This window comes from Amblyraja radiata, chromosome 5 (assembly GCF_010909765.2).
Source record: "Amblyraja radiata isolate CabotCenter1 chromosome 5, sAmbRad1.1.pri, whole genome shotgun sequence".
Classification (NCBI taxonomy): domain Eukaryota; kingdom Metazoa; phylum Chordata; class Chondrichthyes; order Rajiformes; family Rajidae; genus Amblyraja; species Amblyraja radiata.
In genome coordinates this window covers 8,889,450-8,898,081 of record NC_045960.1, presented here as the reverse complement: position 1 = coordinate 8,898,081, position 8,632 = coordinate 8,889,450, and the positions used below count along the sequence as shown (strand labels likewise).

Below are 8,632 nucleotides of genomic sequence, written 5' to 3'. Positions count from 1 at the left end.
TGCGTAATACCCGACTGATGAGGCAGAAAAGAGGGAATGCATAGAAAAACAATTTCCCCCAATGCAGCGAAAAGGCATCCATCGCTGATGCCCCAGGGTCTGGTTCCCAAGAAACATAGTTTGGCAACTGGTGATTAAGCCGAGATGCAAATAGATCGATATCTGGTGTTCCGTACCATGCTACAATATCAGCAAACACTTTGTGGTCCAACATCCATTCGATGTTGTCATTGAATTTGCGTGACCTGGTGTCTGCCACTGAATTGAGGTTAACTGGTAGGTAACTAGCTGATATCCAAATATTTTTCTGAATACACCATTGCCAAATTGTGTTAGCCAGATTATCACATGATACCGATTTGATTCCACCCATATAGTTAATATATGCCACCACGGTGGTGTTATCAATCTGTAGTCTAACATGCTGGTGATGCATTCCTGAACAGTATGATTTTAGACCATAGAACGCACCCAACATTTCCAAGTAGTTTATGCCAAGTGTCTGAAGTAATGATGCCTCCTGTACATTCCATCTACCTCCACAGCTGGAGATGGAATTAGTAGCACCCCAACCATGAGCACTGGCATCAGTTTGTAGCACTACTGAAGGGTTGCTGACAATGATAGGGCTGGAACAATGCCGAATGTTATCCCTCCACCATTGTAATTCCGTAATTGCTTTGATTGGTAGCTTCATTGGCCTATCGAAATGACCAGTATTGATTTTGAGTGCTTGTACCTTTGCCCTTTGTAAATTTTGGTAATACAAAGGTCCAAACTGTGTGGCTGAAAAAGCAGCCACAATTTTGCCAATTACCCTTGCTACCAATCTAATAGATGGTTCACTGATGTCAATGAGGTTGTTGCAGGCCTCAGTTAAGACTGTAGCCTTGTCCTTTGGTAAAGTCACCGACATGTGAACTGAGTCAATTGTGAACCCCAAGTAATCCATAGTGGTGGAAGGCGTTAGCTTAGATTTAACTGGATGGATGATAAACCCCAGTTTCTCAAACAATTGTTTGGTGGCTGATACAGCTAGTTTGGCTAATTCCAAAGTTTTGCCCACAATTAATATGTCATCTAGGTAAGCCATGACCATATGTTTTTGTTTCCGAAGAAACGCTAGGGCTGGTTTCAAGATTTTGGTAAATAGTCTGGGGGCGGATGTTAATCCATTCGGTAGAGCTCTATACTGCCAGAGCTGCCCCATCCAGTTAAATTTTAAATAACGTCTGTGATCCGTTCGTATAGGCACCGAATAGTAAGCATCTTTTAAATTGATGCAAGCCATGAAGTAGCCTTTGGAAATTAATTGTTTGGCAGTAACAAAGGTTTCCATTTTGAAATGAATATACTGCACAAATGTATTCAATTTGGTCAAATCTATGATGATGCGGCAACCACCATCTTTTTTGTTTTTTGTAAAGATATTTGACACGAATTCCAGAGAATCGTGTTGGGTTTTTCAATAACCCCCTTAGTATAAAGTCTCACCAGTTCAGCATGCGCTTCCAGTTTTTCTTGTCGTGAAAACACGAACGTTCGGTTCGGTACATGCTGAACTGGGGGATAGTTTTTGTGCACAAATTCAATTGTATATCCCTGAATACTATTTAGGATATAAGTGTCAGTAGTTATTGCATTCCATGCCTCCCAAAAAAAATGTAATCTACCACCAATTTGTGTATTATTTACACTTTCTGTTTTTTGGAAGGAACCAGACCCACCTACCTCCATGGTTACCAGTGGAAGGTTTATTTCTTCCTGTGCAGTCGCCGTAGAGGTTGAGGCGCCGGAGTCTGGGTTTGGGGTTTGCGCATCTTCCACGAAGGCCGGTCTGGGCCATGGCCTAAAAAATACCGCTGTCCTGTATGCCCGGCCTTTGAGCTTTCACCAGCTTCTGTATGTCTTGCTCTGCTGGTGGGTGCATAAGGGTGCTGTCTTTGTGTGTAGGAGGTCCTTCCTGTTGCCGCCTTTATGAGCCCCAGGGTTTTAGCCTCCTCATCTAGCTCTTTTACCTGTTTTGACAGGTTGCCCCCAAATAGTAGTATTGGTGGCTTAGTATCTCCAGGTTTGCACAGCCCTGCAAACTTTGGGTTTAAGGCTGGGCGGATGGCGTTCTTCCTGAGACTATTGATCTCATACTGCGTATTGCAGAATAATGCCAGTGCGTCTTGCTGTTGTTCTGACATCTCTTTCCCATCCACTGAGCGAGCAAATGCTGTGATCCCCGCTGTCAACAATTTTAGGATTTTCTGAAGCTTTACATCCTGGCTTCTGAGTCCCGCTCCAATGTGTTTCCAGATACAACTGTTCACCACGGGAACATTGAGGGATACACAATTTGCCGGTGCCAGATATTTGGCAGTGGTGTCCATTACAGCCTGTTCCTGTAGTTGTTTGAATGATAGGAAGTCAATGCTGGATGCTAGTTTTAGTTCTAATTGTTGTCCATTCTGTTCTGGTTGTACAAACTTGGACACCATTTCCAGGAGGTTTCCTTGTTCTTGCACCCCCTGCACACTGGTTGTCTGTTCAGCAAACCCCTCGTCAGAGCCAGCCCAGAATTGGCTCCCAGTACTCCCCTCTGTCGAGGGAGATGCACTGTGCAGCCCTGGGTAAGGTGCTGCCATGGGTGTTTTATATGACCCACGGTGACTAGCCTCCATCTCCCGGAGTCTGTCACGGTGGAGCATCTGCTCCATAAGCCGCTCCATTCGTCTCCAGCGATCACGGTCGCTGGCCGCCCGCGGCATTTCCTCAAAGCCGGACTCGTCTGAGTCAACGTCTCTGTTAGTCTTCCGTTTTGCTTTCCCGCCCGGCCGTGGTGTTGATCTGGCCGGCGCGGGGGCCAAGTCGGGCACAGCTGATCCCACTACCGGTGATTCTGGTGCCGTCAGCTGCTGCTGGCTGCCCGCAACTCCGCGGTCCTCCCCAGCCAGCTTAGATGCAGCCCTTGTAGACTTCTTTGGTTTGTCCATAGTTTCCCCTTCCTGTGAAACAGTGCGGGAAAAAAACAACGACCGCAGAGTAATTCACTCACCTGCAGGTCTTGGTTTTAAACTTACCGCTGCGGGGGGAACGATCCACCCCGCCTGTCATTTCGCAATGCGTGAAGCGATATGACACGCATGCGTCCTGGCGGGTTCTTCACGTAGTCACTCACGTGACTCCGAAGTAAAATTCCAGAGATTCACCACTCTCTGCGTAAATTTTTTTTTCTCATCTCGGTCCTAAAAGAATAACCCCTTATCCTTAAACTGTGACCCATTGTTCTGGACTTCCCCAACATCGGGAACAATCTTCCTGCATCTAGCCTGTCCAACCCTTAAGAATTTTGTAAGTTTCTATAAGATCCCCCCTCAATCTTCTAAATTCTAGCGAGTACAAGCCGAGTCTATCCAGTCTTTCTTCATATGAAAGTCCTGCCATCCCAGGAATCAGTCTGGTGAACCTTCTCTGTACTCCCTCTATGGCAAGAATGTCTTTCCTCAGATTAGGAGACCAAAACTGTACGCAATACTCCAGGTGTGGTCTCACCAAGACCCTGTACAACTGCAGTAGAACCTCCCTGCTCTTATACTCAAATCCTTTTGCTATGAACCTTGAACCAACATCTCAAAACGGGGGAAGGGAAACAGTTGAACGCAGCGGCAGGTAAACGGGCGCGCGGAAAGGAGCCCGGCAACTTCAACAGACCAGAGGCCACACACACAAACGTGACCTTTGCCACAGAGACTGTCACTCCCGCATGGGTCTCTTCAGTCACAAGCGACGCTGCTCCAGCCGAGGTTTGGAGCAAGCAGCCAACAACTAGGATGCATCATCACCCATGGTCAGTCATGACCGAGGGGGGGCTACGGTCTGGAACACACTGCCAGGGGTGGTGGTGGAGGCAGATACAAGAGTGGCGTTTAAGAGGCTTTTAGACAGGCACGGATATGCAATAGACAATAGACAATGGACAAGGAATGGAGGGGCATGGATGATGTGCAGGCAGAGATGAGTTTAACTTGGACTCATGTCTGGCACAGACACTGAGGGCCAAAGGGCCTGTTCATGTGCTGCACTGATCTATGTTCTATATTTTTAAAATATATATATATGACTTCTGAAAGGCCCTTCCATGGCTTAGGGTACAATTCCGATTCTTGAAAATGCCCCGTTGGGAACATTTGACTTTTTCTCTGGGACTGTACTTTTTTAGAAGGCTCCACTCCCTCAATATTCTACCAATCAATGGTGGCCAGTGCTATCTTCTTTGCTGCCGTGTGCTGGGGCAGCAGGGCGAAGGGTGCGGACGCCAACAGGATCAACAAACTCATCAGGAAGGCCGGCTCCGTCCTGGGGGCGGAGTTGGAGTTGGATTCACGGGAGGTTGGTCTTGGAGGGGAGGATGCTCCTCAAACTGTGGAGCATCCTGGACAATACAGCTCACCCCCTCCATGACACACTGGTCAACCTGAGGAGCACCTTCAGCAACAGACTGGTTCCACCAAGATGCAGCACAGAACGCCACAGGAGATCTTCTTCCCTGTGGCTAGCAAACTGTACAACTCCTCCCCTCTCTATCGTAGTGTAGACTGAGGCCATGTTGCAGTTGTATGAGACGTTGATGAGGCTGCTTTTAAAGTATTATATTCAGTTATGGGAAACCATGTTATAGGAAAGATGTTGTCAAGCTGGAAAGGGTACAGAGATGATTTATGAGGATATTGCCAGGGCGAGAGGCTCTAAGCTACAGGGAGAGGTTGAGCAGGCTGGGACTCTATTCCTTGGAGCGCAGGAGGATGAGGGGTGATCTTATTGAGGTGTATAAAATCATGAGAGGAATAGATGGGGTAGATGCACAGTCTCTTGCCCAGAGTAGGTGAAACAAGGACAAAAGGACATAGGTTTAAGGTGAATGAAAAAGATTTAACAGGAACCTGAGGAGTAACTTTTTCACACAAGTTATAGAGTGTATAGAACAAGGTGTATATAGGGTGTATAGAACAAGATGCCAGAGGAGGTAGTTGAGGCTGGGACTATCTCAACGTTTAAAAAAAAGTTGGACAGGTACATGGATAGGACAGGTTTGGAGGGATATGGACCAAATATGGGTAGGTGGGAATAGTGTATCTGGGACATGTTGGCCGGTGTGGGATAGAGAGAGAGGGAATGTCGGGGTAAATTGAAATTTGAGAATATTCATACCACTGGGCAGTAAGCTGCCCATTCCTTTTCTCCAGAGATGCTGCCTGACCCGCTGAGTTACTCCAGCACTTTGCACCTGTCTCCATCAACTATACGTAACTTAGACACAAAGAGCTGGAGTATCACAGTGGGACAGGCAGCATCTCTGGAGAGAAGGGATGAGTGACATTTCGGGTCGAGACCCTTTCTTCAGGTCTGAAGGAGGGTCCTGACCCGAGATGTCACCCATTCCTACTCTCCAGAGATGCTGCCTGTCCCACTGAGTTACTCCAGCTTTTTGTGTCTATCTTCGGTTTAAACCAATGTAGTCTTACATTGCAGGTCCTTCCTACACTAAACCTAACTTGATCCCTGCAATGTAAGACTACATCTCCCAACATGCCTCGTCTCGTCTCTTGGAGACGAAAAAACTCCCATCCCATAGGCAGTCGGTCGCTTCTCATCCCCCTCTCAGTATCTTGAGCCGCGTTTGGCTGTGGAAGGGAGGGGCGTCACAGCGTGTCTGGGGCAGGGTTAAAACAAGCGAGGAGCGGGTTTGACTGTGAGTGCAAGGAGGCGCTGCGAACAGCGCTCTGCGAGTCTGCAGCTCCTAAAGTGGAAGTTTTACAACTAAACCGCTCGCTATCTCTGACAGAACTCCAGGGATCTATTTGCCAACAAAAAATCTACATAATAGAACTCCAACTGAAAAACAAAAAAAAATCTTCCTTTGGAAATCTGGGCGGCTTGTTCCACTGAAGGAAGATATAGCGGCAAGCAGTCAATAGAAATGCTTTGAGTGTGAGTACAACTGAACTGATTCTCTCTCTCTCTCTCTCTCTCTCTCTCTCTCGCTCTCTGTCAGAGGGGTCTGTTGCTTATTTAGTTTCATTTGTGATTTACTGTTAACTCCTGCTTGCCGGGGAAGAGTATACACGTTGTCCCTGCTGTAAAGGGACTCGATTTGCTTTGAATGGTAACTTGAAAATGCAATGAAATGTGTCATGATTTCTATAAATGTGTGTTGTTTTTTACTCACGAATCCCGTGTCTGGATCCTGAACTGAGAAATAATTTGCACATTGGCAGAGGAATTGGTGCAGGTTTTGCTATTTGAAAAAAGAAAACATTTGCTTGAATACTGTATCTCCTTTGCCCAAATAAACACACACCACAGATAAAGTGAACGTCCCTTGTTTGAATTACACACTCGAATCTTTTTGTATTTCAATATCATCTCCCCGCTGCCTTTGAGAGCGGAGAGGTGACCGCGGACGTGTTATTTTTTTTCAAATCGACCCTCTTGGTCACCAATTAAGATCAAAATATGTTGGAAGAGGCGGCAGCGACTGCAAGATGAGGTTGTCGGGGATGGCAGGCATGACCAGGCGTTTGGAAGTGGAGTTTTTAGTTTCGTGTTTACGGCTGGGCTTGTGTCGTGCGCTTGCGAGGAGCAGATGCAAGAAAAATATTAAACAGGGAGCCTGGTCCAAACTGTAGACGGATTTCTGTTGGGGGGGAGTTGGACACGATCACTTGGCTGTAACCCCTTCAAGTCTGCCTGCTCCCGTTATCGCGCACCGCCAAGTGTATGTAACTCGAAGTGTAACGTTTTACCAATTACTGTTTTGAGTCGTTGCAACTTCAACCATGGATTATTAACCAATTGTTCCCATGGACAGATTATGGGATGGAAATTTAACACCGATTTCTGTTCCAATTCCCGCAGCGTTCACAACCTTTAATATAAATATATTTATATATATATATATATATATATATCCCACTCCTTCTCTCCAGAGATGCTGCCTGTCCCGCTGAGTTACTCCAACATTTTGTGTCTACCTTCGATTTAAACCAGCATCTGCAGTTCTTTCCTACACATGTGTATAGATAGATAGATAGATAGATAGATAGATAGATAGATAGATAGATAGATAGATAGATAGATAGATAGATAGATAGATAGATAGATAGATAGATAGATCTATATCTATACAGTATATATATATGTCTATATAGTATATATATAGTATATATATACTATATATATATGTAGTATATATATAGTATATATTATATATATACTATATATATATACACTATAGTTTAAAACAATGCTATTTTTCTCCTCTACAATACTCCTTTTTGTAGATTCGGCGTCAGGGCGTGCTATTAATTTGAGGACGTTTCTGGTTGCAATAGAACAACACAGTGCTGGAGTAACTCTTCGATATTCCAGCATCTGCAGTTCCCTTTTGAACAAAGTGCTGGAGTAACTCAGCGGGTCAGGCAGCATCTGTGGAGAACACGGAGAGCTGATGTTAGGGGGTCGGGACCCTTCTTCAGACATATAATCCCATCCTTTGCTTGGGTCTCTCGTTTTCACACCTTGCCCTGCCATATCTCTGTGTCTCCCTCTCCCCCTGACTCGCAGTCTGAAGTAGGGTCTCGACCCGAAACGTGGCCCGTTCCTTCTCTCCAGAGATGCTGCCTGTCCCGCTGAGTTACTCCAGCATTTTGTGTCTAGCTACGGTACCATTGACCTCGCGTTAAACGATTCATTGTACGTACTTTATAGCAGGTATCATATCACCAGCCCAGTTAGTGACCTCTCGCCTTTGGTCTGACGCTGGTGTGCTTTTCCCTTCACCCATTTGACTTGACTGGCATTTTCTCGGCCCACATTGACTCCCCTCCGTTCCCGAATAGAAACAGCGAACCGTAGACACAGCGTGCTGGAGTAACACAGCGGGCCATGCAGCGTCTGTGGGGGACATGGAGGGGTGACGGGCCAGAGTCCGAAGGATGGATCTCAAAACATCACTTGTCCGTGTCCTCCAGAGATGCTGCCTGGCCCGCTGAGTTGTACTCCAGCACTTTGTGTCCTTTCCCCTCGACTCCCCCCCCCCCCCCCCCCCCCCCCCCCCCCCCCGTCACCACAGCGAATGTCCCAATGATACCAACATCTGACCTCTTAAAGAAGGGGAACACGAAGCATCTGAAAGAACACAGCGGGAGAAGGTGGGGGATGGACAAGCGGAGCAGGGGTTCCCAACCTCTTCGTCCCGTTTACCCCTGGCAACTTTCATAGCACATAACAATGTTGTTTCACTTATTTATGAACAGCTAATGATGAACAGATACCGGTATACCAGAACCAAACACAGTCAGTCAATGAGAAAAAATGTGTACAAATCCACAATCAGCAAATTTAACCCCTGGGTGTAAATTTACCCCAGGTCGGGAACCCTTTGGTTTAGGAGATGGGACCTTCATTTCTCTCCTCTGGATGTAGTCTGTCCTTTCCCCTCCAGAGATGCTGCCAGACCCTCCAAACCTGTCCTATCATCAGGTCATTAAGTGATAGGAGCAGAGGGGAGTGGGGTGGTCTATTTAAAATCCATCTGAAATGTCACAATGTGATAGAGCTGTGGGTAAACCCGTGAGGGGGGGGG

At 46.5% G+C, this 8,632-nt stretch overlaps 1 protein-coding gene across 1 annotated transcript in view; it reads left to right on the top strand.

Annotated features, from left to right (window-relative positions):
- Nucleotides 1–5,733: 5,733 nt before the first annotated feature.
- The window catches only part of daam2 (dishevelled associated activator of morphogenesis 2), a 274,185-nt gene continuing 271,286 nt past the window's right edge, over nucleotides 5,734–8,632 (top strand). Inside the window, exon 1 of the mRNA XM_033020571.1 lies at nucleotides 5,734–5,976. The gene's annotated coding sequence lies outside the window, so the exon portion shown is untranslated. The remainder of the gene's footprint in view (nucleotides 5,977–8,632) is intronic.